The following is a 25,748-nucleotide window of genomic DNA, read 5'->3' as shown; positions in this document are numbered from 1 at the left end:
TCTAATCTAATCTAACCATGACATACAGTGATATTAAACCTCATCCTGATTCTGATTTCTTTTGATCGTCAATAAAATACACCCACTCCACTCATCTACTTTTGGGAAAGAAACCCCCTGCACTTATCCAATCTGATTAGACTGTGACTCATAGTCAGGCAGATAATTGAAGCTTTAAACCAACTTGCTTTAATCCACAATTAAAGAAGCTTGCATTTGTACAGACCTAACTCCCAGTCTGTGCATGGAGCAGGCCAAAAGATGGGCCTTGAAATTTACCAATGGTCAGTAACATTAATTGTCTTCTATGGTAGCAACAGCTCTCTGTCTTCCAGCTGTAATACTTATTCCATTAGGTATTTAACGCTCCTGATTGGGGTTGATCTTGCAGGTAATAAAGCCTTCTTCCAGTAATGTGACTGAGTGTTTATGGCATCCTGAGCACTAACGTCTATACCATTGAGTGCATCTTCAAAAGGCAGCATCCATCATTAAGAACCCTCTCCATAAGGTGCATGTCTGCTTCGCATTGCTACCATCCGGGAGGAGGTACAGGAGCCTGAAAGCCAACACTCAACGTTTCAGGAACAGCTTCCCCCCTCCTCCACTGGAGTTCTGAATCGTTCATGAACTCTCTTGTACTATTTTCTATATTTGTAATTTATAGTAATCTGCTGTGCCTCCGCTGTAGTGCTGCTAAAAAAAACAACAAATTTCATGACCAATGTCAGTGACAATAAACCTGATTCTGGACAGAAATGTTGAGTTGGAGGACAGGAGGAAAGACACCGATGCATCCACATAAAGTTTAGCTGATTAACTAGTACAAGGCAGCAGACACCACCACATTCTCACAGCATCAGATTAAGACATTTGGCCCATTCAGTCCATGCATGCCATCTCATCTGGCACTAACAATGGTCCAAGTCACTTCGACATATTTCCTCCCCATTCTGATATTTGATTTGGACAACAACTGAACCTCTTGACCATGTCTGCATGCTTTTCTGCATTGAGTCGCTGTTGTATGATTGCCCAATTAAATATTTGCATCCTTGAGCAGGTGTACAGATGTACCTAATCATATTGGAACATGAAAGTGATACTCACTCTTGGGCAGCCACAGTGGCCCAGCCCGTAGAGGTGTTACCTCACAGTGCTAGAGACAGGGGTTTGATCCTCACCTGGAATTGCAGGTTCTCTCTTTGATCGCATGAGTTTCTTCGAGGGGGGGGGGGCTCCAATTTCTTCTCACATCCCAAAGTCATGCAGGTTGGCAGGCTATTTGGTCTTTGTAAATTGGCCCTGCCGGCTGGTGGTGTCGTGGCTTCAGCACTGGACTTCAAGGCAGATGGTCCTGAGTTCAAACCCAGCCGGGTCCCATCCTGGGCAGCAATATCCAAGCAGAAGAAGGGCCTGGCAATCTACTTCCGTATCTTGCCATCAAAACCCTGCGGACCCTATGAGAGTCATGAAGAGTTGGACTCGACTTAACGACTGAATGACAACAAAAAATTGGCCCTAAGTGAAGATGAAGGGTAGAATCTGGGTGGAAGTTAATTGAAGAGAATGTGGGTTGAATAAAAAATAGGATTAATGTAGAATTAGTGTAGGATGTGCATGAACCTGATGGGCCAAAGGCCTGTTTCTATTCTATTTCTTCTGGACTCCATCACGTTTATTGTGGTTGAACCTTCAGTGTAAAGCACCAATTTGAGTTGAATTGTTATATTTACACAACTGCACAGCAGACATCCTACCCTGCAAAAACTCATTTCAGAGAGGTAGCACCATCAATTTGCGGGAGACTCCCGGAACTTCCGGGAGAGGTGGGATGTCTGTAATAGAGTAGCTCCTTAGCAGCTAGCCAGCTAGTTTAAATAACATTAGCTATGCTAATAAACGAATGACACCTGTTAAAGTCACCTCGACATGTCGTTTACAGTCTTAACCCACCATGGGCAATAGAAAAGTCACTGTTGCAAACAGTGCAGCGAGCAACACTGTCATTATTTTGACCCCTATTAGGCAGGGGTACACTTTAGGGTAATCTGGGGTGATGTACTTTTTATATTTTCTTTTTTGGAACACTTTGCCATGGCGTGCTCCCGCTCTCTCTCTCTCGTGGTTGCTCTTGCGCTCGCTCTCTCATGCTCTCTCGCTCGCGCGCTCTCACTCTCTCGCGCGCTCTCTCTCTCTCATGGTCGCTCTCACGCTCTCTCTTGCTTTCTCTCTCTCGCTCGCTCTCAAAAAAATTGATTTCCGTGATATTGTATATAATTTGCGGGCATCAGGGAGCCACTATTAATACGCGGGAGACTGTCGGAACTTCCGGGAGAGGTGGGATGTCTGGCATAGTGGTCACATTACTGAAGCACAAATCCATCAGCATTGGTGGCGCAGAGGTCGAGAGAAAGGCATTCAAATCCTCCTTCCTTTTATCAGGAACTATGAAGGAGCATTATTAAATAAATTGGTCTCTTGCATGAGAAAGATGTTAGACTTTGACTAAAAAGCATGGTCAAGGAGCGGGATTCCAAAGAGGGTCTTGAAAATGGAGGTGGCAAGGGTAAAGGAGAGTACAGCAGCTCTTAGGGGTCTAAGATGTAGTTGGGTGATTACATTTCAGGACAATTATAGTTTTGGATTCAAGAAACAGAGATATTGGTATCAGCAGGGTTGAAGTTGTATGAAACTTGATGAGTTTTGAGGCAAACAACTTTGAGTGACTTCAAGAATGTAGGGGACAGAGGAAAGAGACAGGTGTGCATGGAAATAATGGAAGCAATAAAATATGGATGTAATAGAGCTCTGTCTGTGGTGGCTTTTTTTATTTCCCCTGACATGGAGAAAAAAAGTTAATCACTTTGGATAAGGAAGCTTGAAAAGGTTTCAGTTTATATCAAAGAGATGTGATTGATTTTAGGAGAACTAGCAAAATATAAATTGCGACTCTTTTCTTAACCCAGCTGGATGGAGATGAAACAATTGCAGATTCTCAGGCCTGAGACACTCCCTGTACTTGGCTTCCAATTACTCCCTAACAAACTTGCTGCTAAGTTAATTCCTTTGCTGTAAAGTTGACAATAAACTTAAGCCCTCACATAAAGTAAACAATGTAGGTTAAAGCAAAGCAGATTCAATGAATGGTGCTGAGAAATGTCTAATCTTAGAATCATAAATCGCTCCAGTTTTGCTCTTCAAACACAAGGATTAATGGCTCCATTTTTTTTCCATGTGTTTATTTTTCCCTTTAAAGCTGTTACTTGCCAGGGAAACTTCTTGATGCATTTCGAACTAGTTTTATTTTAATCAAAACTCAAATTGCTCATCAATTATCAATATTTTTATTCCTGCTAAATTTTGCAAGGAGGTATTTCAGTGACTCTGTTACATAAGCAAATAAATCTGGGCAGTTCAAGATATAATCAGTCGACTTCATTTGGGCCATAATTTGGCATTCCCTCACTAAACCACATCAACCACTGTTCATCCATTATCCTTGTGCTCCCTGACTCCATTTTTCTGCTTTAATAGCCTCTGTTTCTGCTGCTATCTGTCTTTCTGCTCTCCTGCCATGTCCTCCAGCTCCACAAACCCTCAGAGATTTCTGCACACCTTGAACCTTGGCTTCATCTGACTTCCTGATTTTAATCAGCCCGTCACTGGTAGCCATATGTCAGGCACCAAGGCCCTGAATTCTGGAATTCCCTCTGTAACTCTCTCCAGCTCTCTCGTCTATATCATATTGTCCTTGCAGTCCAAAGTTTGGATTTAATTTCTGAATAGAAGTTTTGTTGGAAAATGTACTCAGCAGTACAGCAAGTCCTGACTGGTTAAGTATGATTTTCAGGATTGATAAATCCCTTTGTTCAATCTGCCAAATGCTGAGCGGTTTTGCAGTGCTTCTAGTCAGTGAAATGTTGTATATGATCAAGGGAGGTTACAGAAACAGCATAGGCTTGTATTACAGAGGAGCAGAGCAAAATACTGGCTGCATAGGAATGAATTGTTCACCCATTTTGAATCTTTAAAATCGCTCAAAGTAGCTTAACAATCTTCGTAATTCCTGTCAGAATCCTGCTCTGCTCTGAACAGCCATATCTCTGACTTTTGAGCAGTGCTTAGCAGCTTATTCCCCCATGAAGATTGAATTCACACTGCTTGGAGGAGGCCATTCAACCACTTCTGCTCATGATAGCCCATTGAACAACTTTGCCTCCAGATCTCTAGGATATTTTTCTTTTTAATTTCCTTCTTGAAAATTGTAGGTGGTGTTTTTTGTAGATACTTCTGATAATAGGAAGGGATATGTCAATGATATATTGGGCTCAATGCCTTAAGTTCTGTAGCTTTTATGTTCCTGCACATTTGAATTGCTGATCATGTTGTAACCAGTCAGGATATTTTCATCACAGGGATACCTTTTGCCACAGAATTTGGTGCTAGTTTTTTGCACAATCTATATTAATTGGAAAGACTGGGCCTAGAGTAACATATCTGTATTTACTAATAAAAAACAAGACTGGTTGTGTAGGTAGTGAGGAGGATGTAAGAGTTTTCCAGGGATACGTAAAATAGAAGTGAACCACTGAGGAAATAGCGGATAGAAAGTTATGGAAGTCATTCACTGTGGTAGATAAAGTAGATTAAGAGATGTTGACATTAATAGGGACCTGCATTTTCTTCTGCACAAACGCTGAATATTCCTGTACATTCATTGTAGGCACAAAACAGATCAAGTGTATGTCAGCCTTCCAAAAATTGCTGATGTGTTCTAGGCAGGTGTATCTCTGATGCAATAACTGCAAGAAGAAAGACACCCTACTGCAATTAGAAAAAAAAGCAGGTAAGATAATATCTGGAACTCTGGTCTCTCCACCCAAGGAAGTAGATATCTTTAACAGGAAGAGTGCAATGAAGAAGCTTGTTATATGAGGAGATATTAAGTAGACTGGACAATACCGACTAAAGAAGAATGAGAGGAGACCTCAATAAAACACAGAAAATTCTTATGAGGTTTCACAGAGAAGATGGATTGTTAACGACTCTCCTGACTGGGGTGTCCTGAACCAGGGGTCACAGTCTCAAGATAGAGACCCTGTAGTTAGCTTCTATCCCTTCTCCCCACCTTTTAGAAATTCTGTACTCAGATCAGGGTAAACTTTGGAATTGTCCATTCAAGAGAGCTATAGAGACTCAGTTGCTGAATGTATTCAAGATGGAAATGGTAGGTTTTGGGATATTAAGGGTATCCAGGAATATGGAGTTGCAGGAAAGTGGGAATGAGATTCAACATCGGCCTTGGTGGAGAAGAAAGGAAGGATGGAGAGGCACACAGTTAGATTATTTGTTATGTTGCAATGCTTTCCATTACCAGTGATCCTCACTCCTATCATCTAAAGCACTGACTGAGACCAAAACTGGTTCTCTCTGTATAATGCCTCTTCCGGGCTATGACGAACCCCGTGTGCCAGCGAGTGCGTAAAATATTTTGCAAACTGTAATTGTTGCTGATTACAGATCATTGAAAATTGCAGAGAGTTAAAGTGTTGTGGAAAATAGTCCCTATTGAGAGCTGGTCTTGGAAGTTAGTGGATGTTGAGATCGGAAAATGTGTGCCATGTAAACACTGGCTGGCATAGTATGAGTTTCCACTTGATTGAGATTCTGTAGATTCGGACAATAGGAGTGAATTAACCAGGGTAATGTGAATCAAAAAATGGAAAGTATAGAATGTGTTTCAGCTGAGCACAAATCAGGTCAGTGGCAGCACTTGATTTTCAGCTGTTAGACTTCTCTCCTGGGTGTTCCTCAGACACCGCAGCTCAATATAGGATTAAAAAGAAACCGCTCTTCCATCGTATTTTGACATAAAATATCACACAACATAGATGTGGGAAGTTTCTAAACACAGATTTGCTTTTATTAGTTGGGGCATTGATTTCAAAAGTCAGGAGGCCATGCTGCAAATTTATAAAACTCTGGCTAGGTCACACCTGGAGTATTATGTACAGTTCTTGTCGCTCCTCTATATTTTGACTTGACTTGATTTTGAGGGTCTGGAGAGCTGTAGAATAGGTTCACCCAGATGCTGCCTGGTTTAGAGGGCATGTCTATCATGAGAAGCTTGATAAATTTGGGATGTTTTCTCCGGTGCGTTGGAGGCTGAGGGGAGACCTGATATAGGTTTACAAGATTCCGAAAGGCATAGATAGAGTGGACGGAGTTGAAATGTCTAATACCAGAGGGCATGCATTGAAGGTCAGAGGTGGTAGATTCAAGGGGGATGTGAGGGGTAAGCTTTTTACTCAGAGAGTTGTGGATGCCTGGAATGCTCTGCTTGGTATGGTGGTAGAGGCAAATGCATTAGAGGCTGTTAAGAGACATTTGTATGGGTACATGGATGTAAGGAAAACGGAGGGGTATGGACATGGTGTGGGTAGGAGGAATTAGTATTTGGGTGCTTTGATTTGCTTTTTAGCTGGTTCAGCACAACATTGTGGACTGAATGGCCTGTTCTGTACTGTACTCTTCTATGTTCTAGTTCTCCCTAAGGACCAATATTTATTCCATACAAAGACAGATTGTGTGTCTGTGAAGCCTTGCTGTACTCTGTTCTACCTATGTTACTACAACAGAAACACTCAAAATTTTACCAACACTTGCATAATTTAGTCTTTTAGAATTGTAGGATCTGGAGCTTGAATATCAGATGGTAGGGGTCAAACAGTGGTCCATTTCTCTGTGGGCAGCAGCTGAGGGCGGGGCATCCTGTGGCAAGTGATGCTGAAAACAGAAACTCTGCAGTGGCCGCCGTGAAGTTGCAAAACAGACCTGCAGAACAAGGTAACAAACTAGACAGAGGGCATCGGACAGGATGAGGTGGCCAGAAGAAAGGACAGTCCAGTACGAGACTGACGTTTTCCAGACGGTCATTTGGCAAGTTCGGAGCACTGGGACTATTCATGTACCTCAGTTCAAGTGGTTCAGAGGGAGGATCTGCAAACTTTTTGGACAGTATGAGAAAACTGGTTTGCAGGGGCTTTAAGGTGACAGCATGAAAGGCAAATGGCTCAGCATGGGATGCTGCAGGGAGGTCATTTCAATTGAGTCACGTGCAGAAATGTGATTGGAGATGAAACTGAGCCAATTCTTGGAAAGAGTTCAGGCTTTTGTTGTCTACAGAATCACTGAACGGATTGGATCAAGTGCAGACTGAGTTGGATGACTTAGAAGATCATATAGCAATGTGAAGGCAGTTCCAAAGCTCTCTAGATCCTATGAAAGACGTTACCGTGGATAGGGATTTACTAATATTAGCCAAACACCTGCAGTAAGGTGCACGATCAGATAAAAACAGGCAAGTCAAAAATGAAAAGTTTAAAAAAAAGTGTTAGAAATCCAGAATAATTTAATTCTTCTGATGAAATGCTTATAACATGAAACATTAACTGTTTTTCTTTTTCTACCTAACCCAGTATTTTCTGTTTTTGCGGTAGAAGTGAGAGATTTGGAGGTTATTCAGAAAGGAAAAGTCTGAGTGGTCAGAGAGCAAAGTGAGTATGAAAGCAGAGCCGTGAAGAAGGAGCACGTTAAGAAGTAATCTGAGCAGAAGTTATGATTGAGTTCATAATACTGAGCAATGCACAATTGCAACAATTGTAATGGTTGAAATGACCTCACATCTATGAAGGCTCTTTGAAGAACTAATCCCCCGGAGATGTACTCTGAGTGGATATTTCAGGGAGGTTATGGACAGTATACAATGAAGTGTCTTGTAATTGGGGAAACTGAGACTGAACTTATTCATATTTTGTTTATTCTGTAACTATGAGTACACATCTCCTTAAATAATTATTTAAGTGATGGATTTCGGATCTGAATATACATATACCATGGTGTAACATGATGTATGTAGATAATGGATGTACTTTATGAGTTTATTACATTTTAAGAAGTGGGAAATGTTCTGTAGCTAAGTATAACAGAGGAGATCATAAAGTCACATACATTGAAGCAGCTGCTTCAGCCCACTATTTCAATGCCAGACATCAAATATGCATCTGTACTCTTCCAACTTATGAGCACTTGGTCCATAGCATATTAGTCCTTGGTGATTCTAGTTATCATCCAGATGTTTCTTAAGTATAGTGAGAGTACCTGTCAACACCAGCTTCTCAGGCAATGCCTTACAGATTGCAACCTCTCTCTGAGTGAAAAGATTCTTCCTCTGATCTTAGCCCTGCCCAACTTCCTCCCCAGTCTCTTCCACTCCATGGGGAAGAAAAAATCCAACTTATTCAATCTTATCCCAGCAACGTCCCAATAAATCTCCCCTTCATCCTTTATTGTGTGGTGACTGGAACTGCACATAATATTCCAGCTGTGACCTGACCAATGTTCTCATAAGTTGTGCCAAGACCTTCCAGTTCTTATACCCTATGCCACAAGTAATGAATGAAGCATCTAGTACACAATCTTCATCAACCAATCTGTGATGCCAATTGGACTTGGACGCTAACGTGTACTCTAATGTGTCTTTGTTCCTCAATACTCCTCATGGTCTATTAATGATAGGCCATACAGTACTCTGCAAAAATCTTAGGCACATATATATAGCTAGAGTGCGTAAGACTTTTTCACAGTACTGTGGTAATTTTATGTACAGCACTGTACTCCTGCTGCAAAAAAAAAACAAATTTCATGACATACGTGAGTGATGACAAACCTGATGCTGATATGGACTGAGAGAGGAAAGTTGGCAGGGAGAGGGGAATCATGGTTGGGAAAAGGGGGAAGCACCAGAGAGACATTCTGTACTGATCAATAAACCAACTGTTTGGAATTAAACAACCTTGCCTGGTGACTCAGGGCTGCAGTGCCACAAACCTGGATGTTTCTGCTCTCTCTTGAGAAGTCACTTTTTCCAATAGTATCATACACAGTCTACCTTTTGAGAGGGGAATACCAGCAGTAGGTTCAGTAATGAGTTTTGTGGCAAGGTTATATCAGCCATGTTTGAAATTCAGAGATCACTGCCTTTAATAAAGGGTATTTTGGGGATTCTGCTAACTATTTACTTCACCAAAGCAGCAGAACTGAAGACCTTATGGAATGTTGTTGCTGATACACAAATGAAAATTCTGCAGATAACCTACAAGTGATCAAGAATGGATGGAATGAACAGGGTTTGACCGAGTTCTGAATTCCTTTCTCTTTTGACAGTGTCACGGACTTGGAGGTTGTGTAAAGTTTTAACGAAAACAATAGCATTCCTGTGAATGATAGTAGTAGTAACTGTATGCTTTTCTCATGGATGTGTGCATTGTTTCAGGAGCAGAGGTCAGAATCTGTATTAAACCAGGAATGTCTCAATACCTGCAAGGAGGAATGTCCATTTTGCAATGTTGGAGGAACAGTCAGCGTCTGTGGGGGAGATGGACTGTTGACTTTTCGGGTTGAGGTCATTCTACAGGACTGATATTTCTTGTTCTTGTGTGTAAGTTGAACCTTTGCATTTCCTTGCCGTGCAATGAATGCAGCACATCAAGTTAGTGTCATGTAGTTTAACTGAAAGCCATGAAATCAGTGCCAACCTTTGAGCACCCAATTCCTCTAAACCCATCTTATTCTCCCCATATTCTTTGCAACTCTCCACAGACTCTATCACATAAAAAGGGTAACCTCCAGCACCTAGAACCTACTAACCTGCATATAATTTAGACAGAAACATAGAAACACAGAAAACTACAGCATAATACAGGCCTTTCGGCCCACAGTACTGTGCTGAACATGCTTGATGTGAGAGCAAACTAGAGAAACCTACAACTCAACAGGGAGAAGATGCAAACTTCAGGCAGAGAGCATGGGAGGTCAGGATTGGATCTGGGTTGCTGGAGCTGTGTGTTACTGTGCTAGGCTCGTTGAAAAGTGAGTTGTAGTCTCCTGAGCTCATGAAAGGTTTTATGTGCCCTTTCTTTAAGGAAACCCTTACTTTGCACTGCCCAATGAGGATATCCAACAAGAGAAATCCAGCCCTCACCCCCTGACATTCAATGAAACTCCCCACACCCACGTCAATGTCCTGGGAAACTGAACTGGAGTAGCTATATCCTCAATGTGGCTCGAAAGAGATGAGGAACCCTGCAGAGAGTAATTCACCTGATAAAGCTCAAGTCAGGAATGTGGTAGAATGCTCTCCACTTTCTCAGAAGAGTACAGCTACAACACTGCTCAAAAAGCTGGACACCATGTAGGACATAGCAGCCCTCTTGATGGGCACCACATCCACCAGTATACTGTGGCAACAGGTTAGTACCATCTGTAGGCTGCATGGCACCAATTTACCTCCCTTACAAACCTACCAGCTCTACCAGCTCTACCAAGGACAACAACAGGAAAAGCCATGGGACCTCCACCAAGTTGCCCTCCAAGCCTCACGCTGTCCTGACTTGGAAATACATTGTTATTTCTTCATCATTGTCCTGTCAAGATCTTGGCTCGGCCTCCCAAACAGCATTCAAGATTGTTTAATGGTATTTCCAGTAAGCAAGTGTAAAGGAGAATGAAATAATTGTTACTCTGGATCTGATGCAGCTCAAAAAAAAACACAATAGCATAAAGAACACACTAAATACTGAGCAAAAGTCATAGGCACACACACACACACACACATATATATGTGTATATAGCTAGGGCGCCTAAGAATTTTACGCAGTATTGTAGTAATTTTACATATGCAATTTTTTTTTTGCTACTGCAAAAAGGAAAAAAGAACAAATTTCATGAGCTATTTGAGTGATGATAGACCTGATTCTGATATGGGTCTCTATCATGGACTGAGAGTGGGAATGGGGGCAGGCAGAGGGGAATCATGGTTGGGAAAACCAGAATGTAGAGAGGAGAGAGCAGGATGTGCCAGAGGGACATTCTGTAAAGATCAATAAAACAACCTTAGGCCATTTTTAACCAGAGTTTATACGTATATATGTCGGGAAAGCTCTCGATCCTTTTTTCACTTTCTACTGGAGGAAGTTCACCAGAATGTACGCCACTTTGAATCATCGCGTAGGTTAAAGTCGACACCTGTAGCCATATGGAAGCCCGAGAAGAGTTTATGTGAATAAGCCAATTATTTGGAATCTACTGTCCTTGCCTGGTGTCTCAGGGCTGCGTGTGTATGCAGCCGGGCCACCCTGCCCCCCCTTCTTCTTCATCACCTGTCCCACACCTCTCCCACTTCACTCCACCCTTCCCATTCCCACCAACCTTTGCTCCCACCCAATTCACACACTCATTCTCCACTCCATCTTGATAAATACAGTACTGTGCAAAAGTCTTAGTTATATATATGTGCTTAAGATATTTGCACAGTTCTGTATAAATACATTAATATTTTAATTACATAGGTTGATTCTATGTCCATAAAGTGATGCTAGGTACAGGAGTGTCTGTACATAAATTGACGCTGCCAGGAAATGATAAAGTAATTTTGGTGGTGAGTTGGTCTGTGGAGGTGTTGATCAGCCTCACTACTCGGGGAAAGTAACTGTTTTTGAGGCTGGCAGTCCTGGCATGGATGCTACATAGTCTCCTTCCTGATGGAGGTTGGCCAAGCGGTTTATAAGCAGGGTGAGTGGGATCCTTCATGATGTTACTGGCCCTTTTCTGGCACTTTTCTGGAGATACTGGACGTCCTTGATGGTGGGTGGGCTGGTTCCAGTGATGCATTTGACAATTTTGATTACCTGCTGCCGAGCCGTCCTGTCAGCCGCAGTACAGTTTCCGCAGCTTGCAGTGATGCAATGTATGAGGATGCTCTCCGCTGCGCGTCTGTAGAATGATGTGAGTACAGATGTGTATAGTCCAGCGTTCTTCAGCCTCCTCAGAAAGTAGAGGCTTTGGTGAGCTTTCCTGATTGAGTAGAATGTCTTTTGGCCCTATGAGAGGTTGCGCGATATGTTGATATTGTGCATACCCACACCACAAGGATGGCAGTAGTTCAAGAAAGCAACTCATCATCACTTTCTCAAGGGCAACTGGATATGGGTAATTAAATGTTGGCTCAGCCTGAAAAGTCAACGTCCTTTGAAATGAATAAAGTTGGTGTGAATGTAATTTCACCAGGAAACACAACGTCCGAATGCAGTTGATTAATGGAAATGTTTGCTCAATTTTGAACCACTGTAATGGATTGGATTAAAAACATCTGTCGAACTGTGAGATTGCGAAACTTCATCTGGTCTGCAATCTAGGTACATTCAGCAGCCCCCCAGAGTAACCGAGTGTCATCAGTCAGCCTCCGGCGATAGGCAAGTAATGTGCTGGCTTCATTCATCATCATTGTCGTGTGGCAAATGCAAGCAACGCACAATTCCAGAAGCATAATTCGTTGGCTGAGATGGAAATCTGCCCCTCGGCTTTCCACCTTTTGATGTTCTATCGTTCGCACAGCTTCTGAAACAAAAGACTCTGAGATAAACATTACTCCAATATGTAAAAATGGACAGGAATAGACATGAAGGCCACAAAGAGGTGAGGCAGTTAGAGACAAAAGGACTTACATTTTGATGTCACCTTTCTCATCTCCAGCATGTTTTGAAATGCTCTGCACCCAGTGGAGAACATTTGAAATATGGTATATTTTGCAGAGTTAGAGATATGGCTGCTAATTTGTGCACAACAAGCTCCCGTTAAGGATAATGTGCTGATTATGAAGATAATCTCATTATAAATGTTGATTCAGGGATCAATATGAGGTGAAATATTCAAGAGGAACATAGGGGGAAACTTCTTTGCTCTAAAGGTAATGAGAGTATGAAACGAGCTGCCAGCCCCTCAATTTTGATGTTGATTCAACTTCAACGATTTAAGAGAAAATTGGATAAGTACATGGATGGGAGGGAAATGGAGGGCTATTGTCCAGGTGCAGGTTGATGCGACTAAGCAGAGTAATAGTTTGGCATAGAATATTAAGGCCGAACGACCTACTTCTGATCTGTAGTGCTCTATGAGCCTATAAATATTGGCCAGTCCAGAAGAAATGATAACTTCCATACCTATACTTAAATGATGCAATGGAAAATTTTATAAGCACCTCTAATGAGGTAGTTTAATATCTCATCTGTAAGGCAGAGCATCCAAGAGTATAGCACTTACAAAGGTGTAAATTTAATACAAACTCTTCCTTTCTTTCCTTTAAACCCATCAACAGACAGATGCATCACATGGTGCTCGCATTTATTCAGCTCTAAGCTTTCTCACATGTGGTTTTGCAAACTGATCTACATATTGGATAGGACTCAAGTTTGAGGCATATTTCCAACTCATGCCAAACCCCTGCATTGAGCAATAGGGCTCCTTTAGCCTGTGAATGGAAACAGTTGCCTTCAGAGTGGTCTTTTGTCTGTTAATGTTAAGGCACAACTCAGGAGTCACCGCTCGTCCTCTGTGCAATGAGCTGGTCATGGTTCGGGAGAATGGGAGAGCGCGAGCATCCTGTTGCCTTGGTGAGTGTGAGAGGCGAACTGCTAAGCTGCCACTGTCATATTATCAAAGTCGTGCAATTAGTTGGAGTGGTCTTGCACGCCATCCCTGCCAACATTTAATGAAAGAAAACTGACTCTACGAAATGTCTTAAAGACAGCTTGCCAAGCAGTGCGCTATCGGCAGCTAGCTGGGTCCTTCAATGGATTGGATTGGAAATGCTAAATGCTTTGTCAAGCCAAATGACATTTTTCCAATGGCTGTTTGCCTTCAGCTACATTCCTATGTGTAAAAGCACACTGATTATTAATTGATTGGACAGTTCAGGAAGACATTCTATGTCCAGCTCTGGCCTCAGCTGGCTCACTATTTTGTAAGCACTGGGAGAAGTCTTTGTGATCTGGTTCCTTCTGGAACTCGGTGACAGATTGGCTAGTCTTCAGCTTTTGAGCTCAATTCACTCCAAGCTAGTAGTGAAGACAATAGTTTTGGATTATAACCTCTATAATTCTTCTGCAGGTATAATGTGGTAATGTGGTTTAAAAATCATACACATGTAAGATATAGAAAATTGAGTAGGACTTTTGGCCCACTCACAGATGCCCTACCATTCCATTCTGATATTTCATAAGGATATTTTTTTGCACTGACCCTTTGATTTCCTTAATATCCAAAATGTATCAACATAATTCTTGAATATATTCAGCTGTGGAATCTCCACAGGCCTCCTGGCCAAAGATGAAATCATTTCTTACCTTCGTCTGCAATGGCTGACTTACAATAAAGCGGAACGATCCGTTTTAGCAATGACATCTTGCCTTTAGTGCTGTGGCGAAAAGTACAGTAGGAACAGCGTGATCCAAAACCTCAGCAAAAGCTGAACTGTCTAAGGAGGTATTGGAACCACTTGCCAAAATTAGTTTTAGGCTCATAGGTTGTCAGTGATGCCTTGAAGGAGAAAAGATGGGTAGAGTTGTTCAGGGATGGAATTCCAAAGGGAAGTGATTAATCAGCTGACCAATAAAGAGGAAAAAAGGCAAACCGTTTAATATTTTGGTCTTGTCGACCTGTGCACTGCAACTTTCATAGGACCATAAATTAGGCTTTCAATCTTCCTGTTCATCCACATACTTCAACATTTTAAGATTTATCCTTCCGCTAAAGTTTAAACACAACATACTAGTAATATTTAAACGCAAACAACAGGAATTCTGCAGATGCTGGAAATTTAAGCAACATACATCAAAGTTGCTGGTGAACGCAGCAGGCCAAGCAGCATCCTGACGAAGGGTCTCGGCCTGAAACGTCGACTGCGCCTCTTCCTATAGATGCTGCTTGGCCTGCTGCGTTCACCAGCAACTTTGATGTATGTTGGTTGATACTAGTAATATATCGAGTCTTCTAGAAATGGTCCAATATTGCCCAATCAACACATTTTCACATTTCAATATGGCATGAAAGGAGTTTATTTCTGTCCACCAAGCTATCTACAAACAGTTAATCAGGGCTTGCCACTGTGGTTTGAGGGACTCCGTCGGCTTGCTTCTCTGCAAACAGGACTAACAGGACTCCATTGTCCGTAAGATATTTTAGGATGACATAGACCATGAAAGGTACAATAGAAATTGAATCGATTTGGCTGCTGTCAATTTGACAGGTGTGGCTTTGTAAGGGTTACATTTGACCTGGCCCTACCTGATGTCTCCTCCCTTAAACAGAGCAATCAGGAGCTCTTTTTAACAACCACCAGATTCTAAAATCTCACTTCAGTTGCTAATCTTCAAATATTCAGATAGAGCATTAGAAACGCTCAAAGAGAAAGAGGGCATTTGGCCCATCTAGTCTAGAAGATAGAAGCAATGGGGATGGGAAATATTTCACTGGGGGAGATAGGTAAGAACTTGGGAGTATAAGTTGGGAGAAGATGTACTCAGGGAAATACACACGGAAATGTGGAGGTTGTTTAGGGAGCACTTGTATGGGGTTTAGGATAGGTAATCCCATTGAGGCAAAGAAAGGATGGTAAGGTGAAGGAACCATAGTTGACAAGAGATGGGGAACATCTAGTCAAGAAGAATAAAGAAGCATACTTAAGATTTTGGAAGGAAAGATCAGACAGAACTCTAGAGTGTTACAATTTAACCAGGAAGGAGCTGAAAAATGGACTAAGGAGAGCTAGAAGGGGGCATGGTAAGTCCTTGGTGAGTAGGATTAAGGAAAACCCCAAGATATATGTGAAGAATAAGAGGATGACTAGAGTGAGGGTAGAATTGCTCAGGGATAGAATTGGAAATGTATGCCTGGAGTCAGAGGAGGTAGGAAAGGTCCTTAATGAATACTTTACTTCAGTATTCACCAGTGAGAGTGAGAGCGACATTGACATTTATGAGGACAGCATTAGACAAGCTGATTTGCTAGAACATGTTGTCAGGGAAGAGGATGTGTTGAAAAATAACTGGATAGATAAGCCCCGGGGCCAGTAGGGAAATACCTCAGCTACAATAGGAAGTGAGGGAAGAGATTATTGCATCTTTGGCAACTGGAGCAGCATCAAATGATCAGAGAGTGGCTAATTCTATTCCTTTGTTTAAGAAAGGGAGCAGGGGCAACCCAGGGAATTGTAGACCAGTGAGACTTACTGGGAAAATTATTGGAGAAGGTTCTTAGAGGCAGGATTTACAAACATTTGGAGAAAAATGATTTACTAGGGATATTCAGTATGGCTTTGTGGTGTGGGGCGGGGGGAGTGGCGGGCAGGTGATGCCTCCAAATCCTGATTGAATTCTTCAAGGATGTGACAAAGCACATTGATAAAGATAGAGCAGAGGATGTAGTTTATATGGCTTTCAGTAAGGCATTTGATAAATAAACACAAAATACTCTGCAGATGCTGGGGTCAAAGCAACACTCAGGTTGTTCCTCCAACCTGAGTTTAGCCTCATCATGGCAGTAGAGGAGGCCATGTATGGACATATCCAAATGGGAATGTGAAGCAGAGTTGAAGTGGGTGGCAACCGGGAGATCCTATCTGTTGCGGCAAACGGAGCGGAGGTGCTCGAAGAAGCGGTCCCCCAATCTGCGGGGAGGGACGTGTGGACCAGGGAGTCCAGTTCTCCGGTCCCGACTGCTTCATTTTCACTATGGATGTCCAATCTTTATACACTTCCATTCCCCATCAAGAAGGCCTCAAAGTGCTCCACTACTTTCTGGACAATAGACCTCACCAGTTCCCCACCACCACTACCCTCCTCCGGTTGGCGGAACTGGTACTCACACCTAATAACTTCACTTCTGGCTCTTCCCACTTTCTTCAGACCAAGGGTATAGCTATGGGCACTCACATGGGCCCAGCTATGCCTGCCTCTTCGTTGGTTATGTGGAACAGTCTATGCCCCAAACCTATTCTCGTACTGCTCCCCAACTTTTCCTTCGCTACATTGATGACTACATTGGGGCTGCTTCCTGCAGCCATGCTGAGCTCATCAATTTCATCGACTTTACTTCAAACTTCCACCCAGCCCTCAAATTCACTTGGTCCACCTTGGACACTTCTCTCCCCTTTCTCGATATCTCGGTCTCCATCTTCGGAGGCAGACTGTCCACTGACATCTTCTATAAGCCCACTGACTCTCATAACTACCTCAACTATACCTCTTCCCACCCTGCCACATGCAAAAATGCCATTCCCTATTCCCAGTTCTTCTGTCTCCGCCGCATCTGCTCCCAGGATGAGGCTTTCTGTTCCAGGAGGTTTCAAAAGTTCTCTTTCTTTAAGGATCATGGTTTCCCTTCTGCCGTCATCACTGATGCCCTCACCCGCATCTCCTCCATTTCCCGCACTTCGGCTCTCACCCCATCCTCCCGTCACCACAACAGGGACATAGTTCCCCTTGTCCTCACCTATCACTCCACCAGCCTCCGGATCCAGCACATTATCCTCCACAGCTTCCGCACCTTCAACAGGACCCTACCACTAAGCACATCTTTCCCTCTCCACCCCTCTCCGCATTCCACAGGGATCGTTCCCTCCGTGATTCCCTGGTCCACACGTCCTTCCCCACGGATCTCCCACCCCACACTTATCCCTGTAAGCGTAAGTGCTACACCTGTCCCTACACCTGCTCTCTTGCCACCATTCAGGGCCCCAAACAATCGCTCCAGGTGAGGCCACACTTCACTTGTGAGTCTGTTGGGGTCATCAACTGCATCCGATGCTCCCGGTGTGGCCTCCTCCACATCGGTGAGACCCAACGCAGATTGGGGGACCACTTCATCGAGCACCTCCGCTCCGTCCGCCACAACAGATAGGATCTCCCCGTTGCCACTCACTTCAACTCTGCTTCCCATTTCCATTCGGATATGTCCATACATGGCCTCCTCTACTGCCATGATGAGGCTAAACTCAGGTTGGAGGAGCAACACCTCATATACCGTCTAGGTAGTCTCCAGCCCCTTGGTATGAATGTCGAATTCTCCAACTTTTGGTAATTCCCTCACCCCCCCTTCCCATATCCCAGTTTCACTCCACCCCTCCCCCAGCTGCCTACTACCTCCCTTATGGTTCCGCCTTCTTCTACTACCCATTGTGCTTTCCCCTATTCCTTCTTCACCTTTCCTGCCTATCCCCTCCCTGCTTCCCCTCCCCTACCCCTTTATCTTTCCCCTTACTGGTTTTTCACCTGGAACCTTCCAGCCTTCTCCTTTCTCCCATCCCCCCAACTTCTTTATAGGGCCTCTGCTCCTTCCCTCTTCAGTCCTGACGAAGGGTTCTGGCCTGAAACATTGACTGTTCATTTCCACAGATGCTGCCCGACCTGCTGAGTTCCTCCAGCATGTTGTGAGTGTAGGCATTTGATAAGGTTCCCCATGGTAGACATATTTGGAAAGTCAGGAGGCATGGGATCCATGGAAACTTGGGCTCTTTGGATAAAGAATTTCCTTGCCCATGGAAGGTTGAGTGGTAGTGAGTGGAGCATTTTTGGCTGGAGGTTGGTGACAACTGGTGTTCTGCAGGAATTTGTTGTGGGACCCCTGCTCTTTGTGATTTCTAGAAATGACATCGGTAAGGAAGTAAAAGGTTATTTGGTAAATTTGCAGATGACACAAAAGTTGGTGAAGTTGTAGATAGTGTAGGTTGCAACGGGATGTTGACAGGATGCAGAGCTGGGCTCAGAAGTGGCAGATGGAGTCCAACTTAGAATTGCGTGAAACGATTCATTTTGGAAGATTGAATTTGAAGACGGAATACAAGGTTAAATGACAGGATTCCTAGCAGCGTGGAGGAAGAGAGGGATTTTGCGATCCACATGTATAGATCCCTCAAAGTTGCTGCACGATTTGTTAGGGATGTTAAGAAGGCATATGGTGTGATGTCTTTCATTAATCGCGGGACTGAGTTCAAGAGCATCAAGGTAATGCTGCAGCTCTATAAAACCCTGGTCAGACTGGAATATTGCATTCATTTCTGGTCACCTCATTATAGGAAGGTCGTGCAAGCTTTAGAGAGGGTGCAGGGGAGATACTGCCTGGATTAGAGAGTTGCCTTATGAGGATAGGTGGAGCAGGCTACGGCTTCCCTCTCTGTAGTGAAGGGGGATGAGAGCTGACTTGATAGAGGTGTATAAACTGATAAGAAGCATAGATCAGGTGATAGCCAGAGACATTTTCCTGAGGTGGGAACGGCTAACACAAAGCTGATTGGAGGAAAGTATAGGGGAGAAGTCAGAGAGTGATGGGTGCATGAAACACTCTGCTATAAATGTGATAGAGGCAGCTACATTATGGACATTTTAAAATCTCTTAGATAGACACATGGATAGAAAAATAGAGGAGTATATTGGAGGAAAGGGTTAGATTGATCCTAGACCTGGTTAAAAGGAAGGAACAACATTGCGGGACAAAGGGACTGTACTGTGTTGCATTCTATGTTCTAGTCCATGCCAGTCTAGCTTTCTGCCTAGTCCCATTTACCTACACCCGGATCATAGCCCTCCATATCTCTCTCATCTATGCACCTATCTTTTAAGTGTCACAATTGAGCCTGCATCTACCACTTCTGCTGGCAGCTCATTCCATCTTCTGAGCGAAAATGTCGCAGTTCAGATTCGCATTAAATATTTCACCTTTCACCCTAAGCCTCTGACCTTCATTTCTAGTGTCACTCAACATGAGGGAGAAAGGCCGACATGCATTCAACTTATTCACACTTCTTATAATTTTGTGCAGTTCTATAAGACCTCCGTTCATTCTGTGCTCCAGGGAATAAGGTCCTCACTTAATTAACCATTCCCTATATTGTAAATCAAGTTCCGGCCACATCCCTGTGAACTTTTCTCTGCACTCTTTCAGCTTATTAATACCTTTCCTGTAGCTTGATGACCAGAACAGTTTAGAATGCTCTAAATTTGCCTCACCAATGTCGCGTGCAACTTCAACATGATATCCCAACTCCTGTCCTCAGTGTCCTGATCTATGAATACTATTGTTCCAAAAGCTCTAAATATGACCCTATATACCTGTTGATACTTTCAAAGATCTTGTATTCCCTAGTCTCTTTGCTCTATCATTCATTTGAGTGTCTTACCATTGTTAGTGGGGACTACTCACATTAATTGGTGCTCTAAAGACCTGGACATAGAGATTCAACTTGATGGTCAAAAGAAGGGATAAATGACATCAATCAATCTGCAAAGAGATCAGTGGTGGACTAGTACTGGCTACCTGTAGGAGTAACAGTCAACCAGGGCTCTCAAAAGGAAATGGAGTACAAACAAGAGAAAATCTGTAGATGCTGGAAATCCAAACAACACACACAAAATGCTGGAGGAACTTAGCAGGCCAGGCGGCTTCTAGTCAAAGAGTACAGTTGAGGTTTTGACAGGACTGGAGAAAAAGGCTGAGGAGTAGATTTAAGACGTGGGGGAAGGGGAGAGAGAAACACAAGGTGATAGGTGAAACCTGGAGGGGGAAGGATGAAAAGTGAAGAGCTGGGAAGTTGATTGGTGAAAGAGACAGAAGTCCATGGAAGAAAGAAAAGGACATAGGAGCACCAGAGGGAGCCAACAGGCGGACAAGGAGATAAGGCGAGAGAGGGAAAAGGGGTGAGAAATGGTGAAGGCGGGCATTACCGGAAGTTAGAGAAATCGCTGTTCTTGCCATCAGGTTGGAGGCTACCTAAACGGAATATAAGGTGTCGTTTCTCCAACCTAAGTATGTTCTCATCATGACAGTGGAGGAGGCCATGGATGGACATATTGGAATGGGAATGGGAAGTGGGATTAAAATTGGTGGCCACTGGGTCTCACTGATAAACAGGAGGTCACACTGGGAGCACCGAACACAGTATCTGACCCCAACAGACTCACAGGTGAAGCCTTGCCTCACCTGGAAGGACTGTTTAGGACCATGAATGGTAGTGAGGGAGGAGGTGTAGCACTTGTTCCACTTGCAATGATAAGTGCCAGAGGGTGATCAGTGGGGAGGGACAAATGGATAAGGGAGTCGTGTAGGGAGCAATCCCTGAGGAAAGCAGAAAGTGTGGGGGAGGGAAAGATGTGCTTGGTGGTGCGATCCCGTTGGAGGTGGCGGAAGTTTCAGAGAATTATGTGCTGAATGCGGAGGGGTGCTGGGGTGTTAGGTGAGGACAGGAGGAACCCTATTCTTGGTAGGGTGGTGGGAGAATGGAGTAAGGGCAGACGTGCGTGAAATGGAAGAGATGAAGTTGAGGGCAGCATTGATGGTGGAGAAACGGAAGCCCCTTTATTTGAAAAAGGAGGTCATCTCCTTCGTTCTAGAATGAAAAGCCTCATCCTGAGAGCAGGTGCAGTGGAGACAGAGGAACTGAGGGAAGGGGACGGCGATTTTACAAGTAACAGAATGGGATGAGGTATGGTCCAGATAGCTGTGAGAGTCTGTGGGTTTATAATAGACACTGGTGGATAAGCTGTCTCCAGAGATAGTAACAGTAGGATTGAGAAAGGGGAGGGAGGAAGTGCCTATTGAAAAGGCACTTGAGAAAAGATAATTTACTGAGCTAAGGGAAAATAGTGGGAGAGAATGTGAGTGGACTTTTTTCAAAAGCTAGTATAGACTTAATGGGATGATTAGCCCCTATTTGTCATAACAATTATATGAATCTATTAAACTGGATATCAGACAACAGGGTTCACACTATGCACCAAAGTGATCTCTTCATGTATAAGGCACTGAAGGGTCGGTTGTCAGAGCTAAACCCCATCAGGTGTGCCTGTATACTCTGTTGGGTCCTGTGCAAGCACCAACTCCTCTAGTGGAGATACCACATTAATCAGTTTTCTTTCTTTTATTCTTTTCATCCTTTCTTTCAAAAATGGATCCCTTTCGAAATGTTGGTATACGTTCTGCCCCCCCCCCCCCATTGATATTTCAGTTCAAAGCTTTAGATATCAGGGAATTTTCTCATCCTAAAGTATTTCACAGCCATTGGAGTATTTGTGAAGTGCAGTGACTGCTTTGATATTGGAAACACAGTCAACAATTTGATCATGTTCAAAACAGTGCCATGTGAATTGAATTGACTTTATTTCTTACATCCTTCACATACATGAGGAGTAAAAATCTTTACGTTACATCTCCGTCTAAATGTGCAATGTGTAATCCTAGTAATTTATAATAAATAGAACAGTCAGTGTAACATAGAAATACACTCAAATCAGCATGAGTTAATCAGTCTGATGGCCTGGTGGAAGAAGCTGTCCCAGACCCTGTTGGTCCTGGCTTTTATGCTGCGGTACCGTTTCCCAGATGGTAGCAGCTGGAATAGATTGTGGTTGGGACGACTTGGGTCCCCAGTGATCCTTCGGACCCTTTTTTTCACGTCTGCCTTTGTAAAAGTCCTGAATCATGGGAAGTTCATACTACAGATGCACTGGGCTGTCCGCACCACTCTCCGCAGAGTCCTGCAATTAAGGGAGGTACAGTTCCCATAGCAGGCAGTGATGCAGCCAGTCAGGATGCTCTCAGTTGTGGAGTTGTAATGCGTCTGAAGGGTCAGGTACAGTCGAGACCCATCCATAAAATGGTATCACTTTGCCATATTGTTCCACAAGCCTAGATATCAGAGATCAGATCGATGGTGCTAGTTCAATGCAGAACTCATCCCCTCTCCCATTGACTCTGAACAGAGAGTGAGACCCCAGACTCGTCAGCATTATCCATTAGCTTGGGTGGTGGGGTGGAGATACGTCTCTACTAAAGGAGGGGTAAGTCACCCTTTCCCTCTGCTAGCCTACAGGTCACCCTAGGGCAAGATGTAACACCTGCCTGGACCCCCAGTCAGGGCCATGTGAAGCCACGGGAGCAGCTGGTGGATAGTCATACGAGCAGCTGGTGCGTATCACAAGGCCTGGTTACGCGACCTCTGACGCCAGGCAGACAATCTCTGAAGAGTATTGTTAATGGCTGGGTCACCCGTTTTGTAAATGCACTGCCCAAAAGAAGGCAATGGTAAACCATTTCTGTGGAAAGGTTTGCCAAGAACAATCATAGTCAAGACTGTGAACGCCTATGTCATATGACATGGTGCACAATGATGACGACGATGATGATGATGAGGGAACCTGCATGTTAAAACATTAATTCCCATTTCCCCTGTTGCCCCTGTTGCTGAAATTCCTTGATCTGTTTATCATGTTCAAACTTAATCAAAGTTCAAAGTTCAATCAAATTTATCATCAGAGTGCATACATTCACTGTACTACCCCGAGATTCATTTTCTTGTGGGCATTCACTGTCGTTACAAAGAATCACCATGGAATTAATGGAAAATTGCACACAATAAAGATGGACAAACAGTCAATGAGCAAAAGGCAACAAACTCTGCAAATACCAAAAAGATAAAAAATGAGTATTAAATATAGAGAACATCAATTATAGAGTCCTTGAAAGTGAATCCATAGGTTGTTGAATCAATAATAATAAATAAGACTGGGAGCAGAATTAGGCCATTCAGCCGATCGAGTCTGCTTCGCCATTCCATCATGGCTAATTTATTATCCTTCTCAACCCCATTCTCCTGTCTTCTTCCTGTAACATAGAACACAAGACCGTAAGACATAGGAGCAGAATTAGGCCATTCAGCCCATCGAGTCTGCTCCGCCATTCCATCATGACTGATGCTGGACCCCACTCAACCCCGTACACTTGCCTTCTCACCATAACCTTTGCTGCCGTGAAAATACCAAGAACAACTCTGGGTGAAATTATTGGGAAAATGCCCAAATAGAGTTGTGGATTCTACTGTGAAATAATTTTCAACAAAATACATTTTTTTAATACAGTGCATCAACAGAGCCGCTGTGTTATTGTTCAGAAGGAGTTACTTTGCATTGCTTTATATCATTATTATTTCAAAATCTGTTCAAATAACTAGTCTATCCTAATTTCAAATGTGCACTTCCTCCATTGTTTCAGCCTGCTCTTATCACATTAAGTTCTGTTCTTTCTAATTTGACCCCATCCTTTCTCGCATAAGCCATTTCTTTCTCATTGACATCCAGGACGCTTCTAGATTCCTTCCACCCCTACAACAGTTTTCAATTCCCTTGTTCATCTTGACTATGGACGGATAATCTCTTTATATCTCCAACCCACACCAAGTGGGACATGATTTGCCCTTGAAAAATTATTCAGAGTTCTGAAAGTTGTTGAAAGATTTTCTTTAACCAACCTCCTGTGGGATACTTAGGGTACAGTTCATAGCTTTGCATTGATTGGAAATATCAACAACTTCAGAATGTCCTCAAATAACCATTTCAAAGTGCTTCTGTTGTTTTAAATGTTATAATTTAAATCCTGGCAGTTTGGAAATATCTTTTGCATGGCCCTGCTAGACTTAGTAATATGGAATGCAAACAAACTTAGGTCAGTCCCCTTTACACAGAAACGGCTGAGAGGTGATTAGGTGGATTGTTCAAAACCATGAGAGAGTGTTCAGTGTGCACCTCCACAGTGCCACAGAGAGCAGGCAGCAGCTGCAAGAGGAGAGACGGAAAAACACAAACACAAACACTTACTCTTGCCCACACTGCACTAGAATATGTGGATCTGTGTTTGGCCTCTACAGCTTTCTGAAGGTCCACCAGTAGTTAACTCCTTGTGAGGACATCATACTCAACTTGAGTGGAAACACGACTACCACTCCATGAAGGTAAGAGTGGAGACAGATTTTACAGGACAGGAGGCCTTCTATATTTAACCATTTTTAAAAATTTCAGAGTTTTGATATCACCAGCAAGGCCAGCATTTATAGCTCACCCTAAATTTCTCCTGACAAGGTGGCACATACTCTAGTGATGTTGCTCCCACAGTTCTGTTGGGGCAGAATTAACAGGCTTCAGACTCTTAGACCCAATGAAAGAGAAACGAGAAGGAATATGGTGTGTGGTTTGGTAGGGCTACACATTGTGGTCTTCTCAAATGCCAACTGCACTTATTTTTCTTGGTAGCACAGTTGTGTTCTTGGAGGAGCTGTCAGAATAGCCTGGGTGATTAATTGTGGTGTGTTTTGTGTGCACCAGTGGTGGACGGAAATGAATGGTGTGCTGCAAATTCCTGGAGAGTGTCTGTGATGATCTGAGGTTCCTGGCCATAAGGTACAGGAAGCTGAGCCATTCCTGGCTTCCCAAAATTATGTTGGTTAGATACCTGAAGGAAAAATAAATGTTGAGACGTTTGGACAGTGTGTGGACTGAAACATTGGTATTCCAGCACAAGCTTGATGGGCCAAACATCCTTCTCCCCTGCTGTAAGAACATGCTGATTCTCTTAAGAGAATTGAAGATTATATGTTGTTTCAGGTGGTAAACTGTCACAATCCACATTTTTACAGAAGAGAAATTGAACAACAGTTGGCACTAATCCGCTCATTTGATCAAGTGACCAAAAGCTTGACTATGTATGTAGAAAATTTAAGGAAAATTTAGGAGGCTATTTGACCTACTAATTCTGTCCCATTCAAAAATAAGCTCCCTTTCCTACCCTCTCCTTCCACCTCTGTAGCTTGCAGGTCAGGACTCCTCACTCATTCAGCCAAGTTGCTTAAGTGTAAGGAAAGTTTTTGCATCATCCTCCTCAACAGGCAGCAAGATTCTGATCCCGACCACCTCTGAGTATGAACCATTTCTCCTCATCTCCTTTATCCTTCTGCCAATTTACTAAAATCTGTTCCTTTTGGTTTTTGACCTCCCTGCTGACGAAAATATGCCATTCTATTTATTCCATCT

The sequence above is a fragment of the Mobula hypostoma genome, chromosome 8 (genome assembly GCF_963921235.1).
Source record: "Mobula hypostoma chromosome 8, sMobHyp1.1, whole genome shotgun sequence".
NCBI classification, from domain to species: domain Eukaryota; kingdom Metazoa; phylum Chordata; class Chondrichthyes; order Myliobatiformes; family Myliobatidae; genus Mobula; species Mobula hypostoma.
Note: the sequence above shows the minus strand (reverse complement) of the source record.